Raw genomic sequence first — 9,075 nt, 5'->3', positions numbered from 1 at the left:
AGCCAAATGGTATTACCCGCCGCGATGGCAAGCGTCCTGATGGAATGACGCTGGTGGCTTGGGCACGGGGAAGGGCGCTGGTGTGGGACGCTACTTGCGTCGACACTCTGGCTCCTTCTCATGTCCAAGTTACGTCAGTTGGTGCTGGGGCTGCTGCTTCGACTGCCGAAGACAGCAAGCGTCGCAAATATGTTGGTCTCAGTGAGTCATACATCTTTGTGCCGTTTGGTGTCGAGACACTTGGCCCGTGGGGCCCAGAGGCGCGGAGAATGTTCAAAATACTATCTTCGCGCCTCAATAAGGCTACTGGAAACCCAAGCGCTGGCAGCTATTTCGGTCAACGGATCAGCCTTGCTATCCAATGCAGTAATGCTGCCAGTATTCTTGGTACGCTTCCACGTAATGATAGTTTTTAATTTTATGTAGTCGTAGTATTATAAATATAGTTATAAGATTTGTTTTGATTAAATAAGCAACTTTTTCTTATTCAATGGAATATAGTTACAGCGAAGTACGGTTGGGTTCGAATTGTGTTAATATAAAAAAATTCTAATTTTGGTTGCTTATTTTAAAATTTTGAATAGTGGATTTTCATGGCTGATGTGGATGCCATTATTGCAGATAAATTTTACATTTTTTTAAATTTTTTACTTATCACATTGAAAACTAGTGTACATTGGTATTCAAACATAGTTAAATGACTTCATCATAAATTCTTTCACTACCATTTCATAAAATTGCGCTGCAACGGATATTTGTAATATCCGGATGGAAGCAAATAAGGATTGAAATCTTGAGCAGACCGTTCTGTTTTTTTTTTCTGTATTCAAAAGAGGAATCCGCCGCTATTTTTTTAAATCTTACGACATTGATATTAGGCTTGGGCTCCAGACCTACACAGCCTACTACTAAATTAATTTTGTAATATATATATTTTTTTAATTCATTAAATAACCTACCGTATTTTAATTTAAATATCTTTTATGTCTTATAAAACACACGAGGCAAATAAATAGTAAGTAATTATTATAAAATAACAAATTCTATCTTTCAACTTTTTATTGTATTTGGCTGTATGGCTCATTTTCTTTGCCTAATTCATTTATGAGTAGAATACGTTAATGCACTTGTGCACAAAAATCGATTTTGAGCAGCCTATATCGTGCACAAATAAGCACTTTCAGAGCATGAGAAGTGGAAATTATATTTATTAATTAAATAATATCCTAGTTGATGTACATCATTTAATTTGACAATTCATGCCCTATATCTTTATGCTTTGTTTATATTTTTCATGCCACTGTCATTGCATTGTATAGAATAATTTGTGGGCTTGCTTTGTCAGCATTATATTTGAAATTTTTAGTTATCATGCGTAGGTGTACTATAACATGGTTCGTCATGCTCACTGAATGGCATTGTCCTTCCCTAAAATATGTGCGTTGGAAACGATGCCTGGTCCATGCGTCAACTCGTAAACGGGTGCTGCTTGTGCTGTCAGGTCGATGTGTTCTAGTTGTGACAGTAATCATGACCATCATGTTTACGAAGCATCCTTACACAAACACTCATTGTTTTAGAGCTTGCCCACTCAAGCTCTAAAGGTAAATGTATCCAATATAGAATAATTTATATTTTTACATTTTATTCTTAATTACCTTTCATGAAATAATTTTTATTATTTAAACACAACTCATATATTGGATGCTGCACCTTACAAACTAATTTGTTATGTATATTACAGACATTGTAAAATATTACATTTGATTGAAAAGAGTGGCCATTGAGTTTCTTATATTATGTTCTTCTCGCAAACTCAACTTTACAAACCTATTTGAATATGGTTTGTTTGACTTTGACTTTAACTTTATTCATGAATATATATATAAAATACGCAAAAATATCTACTGCTATTATTGTATATTCAAAAGAAGAGTTTAATATAAGAATACAGCCGTTTAAAAGCTTAGCGGTACCAAGTTTGATAAATTGTTCTATACTATCAACGCTAGCCTTCCCGAAGGATTTATAGCGGATAATAGAATTAGTTACACTTTTGCGACAGTGAAATATGTTGGTTAAATTTAGATATCTGGAAAATGTTATTTGAGTTATAAGATTCAATATTACTGGAATTAAGTGTGAATATTTATTAATGTTAGATTTGTAGCTACTGATGTCGCGAAGTTACTAATACTAGAAACCCTCAGAAACCTGTTCGAAAATATAAAAATAAATATGTTTCATGACTGTGTTACAGTTCTTTTCAATGAACTTTTTGCCAGTATGAATATTCAGTTATACATATACAGTTGACATCTGAATCAATTTACAAAAAACCTTTTCCACTCTGCTTCGGACATTTCTTCTATAGCCTTCTCGAAAGCTGAAAGTGCAACTTAAGGAGACGAAAACTGTATTCCTTTGAGCGCTGTAATCAGGGCTGAAAAAAGAACAAGTTAGCAACTGCCCATGAAGCCTTGTATCCGGTCGCTTGTTGCATTAAAAACCGTTGTAACCTAAAAGCCGTTGTAAAAACGACTGGTGTGTAAAATTGGCTTAGTTTACTTCATCATCATTAGCCGGAAGACGCTGCTGGACAAGGGCCTTCCCTAAAATTTTCCACGACGAGCGGTCTGCGCTGTCCTCATCCAACGTATTCCGGGGATCTTAACCAGATCGTCAGTCCATCTTGTAGGGGGCCTACCAACACTGCGTCGTCCGGTACGTGATCGTCATTTGAAAACTTTACTGCCCGAACGGCCATCTGTCCGTCCAACTATGTGCCCTGCCCACTGTCACTTCAGTTTCGCAATCATTTGGACTATGTCCGTAACTTTGGTGGATCTCCTTATTATCTATTGGATCTCGCAGGAAACTCCGAGCATAGCCCTCTCCATTGCCCTCTGAGCGACCATGAGCTTTCTCATGAGGCCCACGGTTAGCGACCACGTCTGCGCACCGTAAGTCATCACTGGAAACATACACTGGTTGAAAACCTTTGTGGTATTTGGGACCAGAAAATTTTACCGAGCTTCCCGAACGCTGCCCATCCGGCTTGGATTCGACGAGTGACCTCTCTCCTCTTTCTTAGTTAACTAAGTAAAATTAAATATTAAAACGTGTATGTTATTACGTAAAATGCTACCAAATGAGAGTTACTGCTTCTGTGCATTAACAAGACACAGCTACAATAGAACTTTGTCGTATAATAATATCATTAAATCTTTTGTCGGGATGCGTTATATTTTATAGAATTTATAGGTAAAATAGTTAACTTAAGTATCACGAAAGTATTTGCACGTAAAAAACACTTTAAATTGAACTTGATTCAAAATGCTACAAAGTCTTGAATCAAAACCTAATTCAAATAGACTACGAAACTTGTTGACGATAGCTTAAATGGTTTGTATACGACAACTTTTATGAGTGTTGTAAAGTATTCAGAGTGCTCATTCACAATTAGTAAATTGGCTATTCTCCAAGGACACGGTACAGTAAACCGTTTAGTTCAAATTAATCGTTCCAACTTCTGCCAAATGCACATTGCTGGTTAAATTTATAAGATTTTTCGCTTGCAGTTACAACGTTAAGAGATAGTACGCTCATTAATTGTCTTGGAAGTTTCTTTTTATCTCTACAAAACAACGTTAACAAATCTAATGCAATTATTCAAAAAGACTATAAAGAATATATAGAGAAAAAAGTATGGAAAATAGATGCTTCTAGTTCATGTAATAATAATTCTTCATATTAAGATTGTATTATCTTATATATAAAATTCTCGTGTCACAATGTTAGTTACCTTACTCCTCCGAAATGGCTTTACTATATTCAGTAGGTCTGAGTATCGGCTACTATCTATTTTTCATACCCCTAAGTGATAAGGGTTGTTCACACTTTACGTTTTTTTTATTTGACATAATTTTTGTTTTTATTTTATTATGATTCAGCAATGAAAAATACATACAAATTTAAATTTTCGCCCTTCTACGATCGATAAATCGAATCGAAAATAGTTCTACTATTTTTGTATCGATATTTTTACATTATTCTGTTCCATTCAACCTGTATAGCCGAGTGGTTAGCGATCCGACCTACTAAGCTAGAGGTCCCGGGTTCGAATCCCGGTAGGTGCAAGCATTTATATGATAAATATATATGTTTGTTTCCGAGTCATGGATGTTTAAATGTATTTATCTATGTTTATATGAATATACTAGTGGACCCCACAGACGTTGTCCTGTACACACGTCTTAAATTTGAAATTTCGGTCCAGCCGTTAGGAGGACTTCACTAACATACACATGAGCAGGAGAATTATATTATATGCACGGAACTGAGAATCTAAACCAATCTCAAATTCACTGGAACACACAAAAATATCATCAAAATCGGTTCAGCCGTTTAGGAGGTAGTTCAATTGTGAATCTAAACCATTCTCGAATCCACCTAAAGACACACACCAATCACAAATTCACTGGAACACACAAAAAAATCATCAAAATCGGTCCAGCCGTTTAGGAGGTCGTTCAATTGTGAATCTAAACCATCCTCGAATCCACCTGAAGCCACACAGAAAGTTTCATCAAAATCGGTCCAGCCGTCTAGGAGGAGCTCAGTGACATACACACGCACACAAGAAATATATATATATAAAGATGTATGTTTAAGTAAGTATACTGTATTAAATATATCATTGTCTTGTAACCCATAACACAGGCTTATATATGCTTAACTTGGGGCAAGATAATTTGTGTAAAAAAGTGTGTCAATATTATTATTATATATTACAATTTTTCACAAAACCGCTATAGGGTTGCAAGGTAGCAATCGAATACAATAATTGTAGTACGATATATTTGGTACGTCTGAGAATCGGATGCATCTATTTTTTAAACCTCAATTTTTTTGTTTTTGAATTTTTTTTAATTACTTTATACAACATTTGCTGGTTCAGCTAGTAGTATTATAAATGTAAGATGAATATAATATTCTATTAGTTAATATAAAATCCGCACTGTAGTTAAAAATAATCTTTTCGTGGGCTATTCATGTGTATGCTATAACACGGTTTGTCATTCTAAAATAGCATTTTGCGGCAACGTCGTGGACTGGTTCGTCTCTCACTAAAATGCCTTAAAAACCAGAAAAAAAACGGATGACACAGGAGAGAGGCATCGTAAGCTAGCGAATTTGTGTGACGCCAGACATAGAAATGAACCGGCGTTATATCCGGACTTCTCGTAGGCTACAATGTGTCCTCCTCGCCCTATCCAATGATTAGGAAAATGGCTATCAAGCTATCCGCCTAACACTGACTCCAATGTTAGGCGTAATAATGTATAAATCAATCTTGAATAAATATGCGGGAAGTTCGTGTTGCTGGTATATCATGTTTTGCCTTGTAGCCAAAGGCACGCCTTCGAGGAGGTCAAAAATTTCATAGGAAAAAAAAAATTTCAACAATTATTACTATCCACACATTGACCAAAAACGGCGTTCGACTTTCCTTTGCATTAAAGATAGTTGTTTTGCCACAGGGTTGCCTATCAAATTTATGTCCTCCTGTGAAAATTTTATTCAAGAATTACATATGAAGAAATTTAGCAAATAGTGCAGACTGGATCGGGAAGCGTTCACCAGATTCTACACGAGAGAAGGAAAGATATGACCCGTGTGCATGGTGCCGTGACATTCTTGGCTTGGCATGTCTTGTATCGGCGCGTTTACGATATTGTAACAGGTGCCAAATCCTGGATTCATCAATAGAATCCCGAAACAAAGCGTCAATCGATAGTTTTGCTATTTCAAAATGAAGCGATCGATAAGAACAGATAATATTTTGATCGCTAGTTTCTTTACTGTGACAGGATATTAAGTGTCAATTCTATTACGAAATCAAAGCAGTACCGCCAAATAATATACTACAAAATGCCGACCAGAAGTGTTTACTGCCATAAGCAAGAAGCGACCGAATACCTGGTTCTATTGCTTCACCACGATAACGCGACGGCAAAACAAGGGACTTTCTGGACACCATACCAGCCGAAGTTGTAGACCACCCTCCTTATAGTCTTGATCTAGCACCGTGTCAATTATCTGAAAGGGAAAAATCCAGTTTTCGCCGGAAGATGCACAAACAGTGTTTGAGAAGGCCGTAGAAGAGGTGTCTGTGGCAGACTGGAAAAAATGGTTTCGAAGAGTCAGTCAGACTGAGATAAGTAAATTTTGGAATAAATGAGCAAGACTAAATAATGGTTAAAGTCATATAATAATAAATAACCTTGAATAAATATCTGTCCGAAACGTTTTTTTTTTAAATATATCGTTGAAATTGAAACATGAGATAATGTTATTTAGTATATACATATAGTTTAAATATAATAGTTTATAGTAAAGTTTATACATAAAAGTTAATTTCTAATCTGCATCTGACGTCATGCCAACGTGCACATTAAAATAATACTTTGCGTATTCAGGAAGACTTGTGTTATGAATATAATCTCTGTCCCTTGAGTCTCATAGCTAATGCAAACGTTTCAGAGTTTATATCATGTTAGTATAACTTCTTACATTACGTCAACGTTATCTTGTTCCATCTGTGAATAAATGTATTTCTTCCAATGTCGTGTTTATAAATAAGTTCTTAATATATTATTAAAGGGTTGGAAATGAAGAATATTTATTCTAATATAATCCATTATTCTCGTAATGTGCTTTTTTTGGTAAAAATAAAAAATAATCTAGTCCTTACCAAGAAGCACATTACGTTTTCTGACATAAGGAAGAAATTAAATTGCTAAAAGTTTGCAAAAAAAAACCTTAAAGTTGTTTTTTTAAAAGCGTGGCTTTAGTGTTTTGAAGTGAAAACTTCTTTCGAAACGAAAAAGTCACAGTTAAGTTCATTAGATTTAACGTGCGAGAAAATATTGAAGTTGAAGAAGAGATTTTCTTATGTATAACGCGAGTATACATTAAAATATTCTGACGTCATGCGCACGACGTATTACTACATAGACACCAGGAGAACATAAATATGGTAGCGGTGATAGTAATGTCTTTCATAGCGGTTGAAATCATGTGTCATCCAGCAACGTGTACCAGGACTTCAGATGCAGTTATAGGTTCATTTACAATGCACATCTCAAAATGATTATACAAGTGATGACAATTTATAAGACAAAATTTTTGAAGGTTCTTCACCACGCACTTCTACCACACATGTTTTTTTAAATTACTATATATCTTCTTAAATATTAAGACAATGTCGAAGTAACGATTAACAATCAGACATAAATAAAATCGCTTATCCTATTGAGCCTGGTAAGAAAATATATCAATTATTAAATTGAGAAAAATCCTTGACCAGTGTGTAAACTTTCAAATTTATATAAGGTTTTGAAGGGGTCGAAAATTACGTTCAAAGATTGCGTTACAAAAAAACAGACGTACATAGTAAGCTAATAAGAGTGGGATAGACTGTTTTAATTATTGTACTGTCATCGCTCCTTGATAAGTTTGCAAAGTTTCAGTTCAATCTGACATTTTAATGTTGTTGACAATCGAATCTAACCGTTACATACTAACATACGCATGGAGCTGATAAAAGCATGCTACCCTCGTTTCTATCAAGTTATAATACACATATTTGTATTACATATAACAATTACATAAAACTTGTCGTAGACAATATTTGTATGAAACTTGTCTCATGAAATTATTTGTCACCTATTAGTTGTCCGCATGTATATGATCTCATGTTTTATACTTGTTGTAGGCTTGTAGCTAAACTTGTTTAGGACATGTCAGTGCAGAAGTTAATGAATTTGACAACACAATTGACTACTGGCACAGACAGTGAAGACAGAATGTGAAGGTACTGCGGAACTTTGCTTCATGAGTGCAGTATACTTGTACATCATACAGAATGAAGGAAATTCAAGAAATGGTTTTCTTCAAGCACTGGTCGCGATCATTTTTAAGAGACGACAGCAAGAAGGGGCCTATCGTTCCTTATTGAATGATTTAAGAATAGAAGACAGAAGTGGATTCAGAAATTTTGTTAGAATGAGACCAGCTTTTGGAGAATTTGATTCAAAAAGTTGCACCATACTTTTCTTAGCAGAATTCACAATTTGAGACTCCATACTACTCTCACGAGATGCCATGACTCTTTTTTTTATGGAAAAAGAGGAGAAACGAGCATTCGCACGGGTCACCTGGTGATACGTGATCAGCGCCGCACACGTTCTCTTGCAACACCAGAGGAATCACCTATGGCGACTTTGAAGGAAGGCGTACGCACTTTTTTCTGTTAGCTGTTTATTTGAGATTTCTAGCTACTGGTGACTCACATTCTTCTCTGTATTTGCATCGGATATCAAAGGAGAGACGATTATAAAAGTATCGAAAGAATTTCTTTATATAAGCCGAGATAAATATAGCTAATAAAGCTTATTTGTTTGACCACTCGTCTTTTCCACTTAAAAGAGCGGTCTGTCCGGTAAATGTTTAAAAAACTTTATCCACCAAGCATGGATTGAGTATAAAACTTGTTTTAAATAAGTATTATACAGAATCTTCAAAAAAATTAACAATACTTGTTAAAACATGTTCGTTTTATGTTGTTGTGAACACTGTCAACATTATACAACATACGTACATATCAGATATGTGAACGCAAATGTGATTTATACTTGTATAAAAACTTGTTTGCAACACAGTGTGAACTCAAGAATGTTTCAAACATTTTTTTTTTAATATATTTATTTAAAACGTTACAAATTTATATAAATATAACAGAAAACCAAAAATCACGAAGATTCGTCCGGATTGCTAACATGAGTTGAGTTCGTAATGATAATTAAAATAAGAACAGAAAGAACTTAAGTAAGTACATACACAAAGTTTACAAGCAAAGCATCATTAGATCAGGTTCGTATTCAACCGCTATCTTTCGATCGGGCTATTCCGTCGCACACGCACAGCGATATGTCTATTCGCTCGGCCGGTGGGCGGTGACAAAGAACCCGATGTTTGACCCACTTAGAATGTAAGCTACAGGATGTTCAA

This window comes from Leptidea sinapis, chromosome 36 (assembly GCF_905404315.1).
Source record: "Leptidea sinapis chromosome 36, ilLepSina1.1, whole genome shotgun sequence".
In the NCBI taxonomy this organism is placed as follows: domain Eukaryota; kingdom Metazoa; phylum Arthropoda; class Insecta; order Lepidoptera; family Pieridae; genus Leptidea; species Leptidea sinapis.
Note: the sequence above shows the minus strand (reverse complement) of the source record.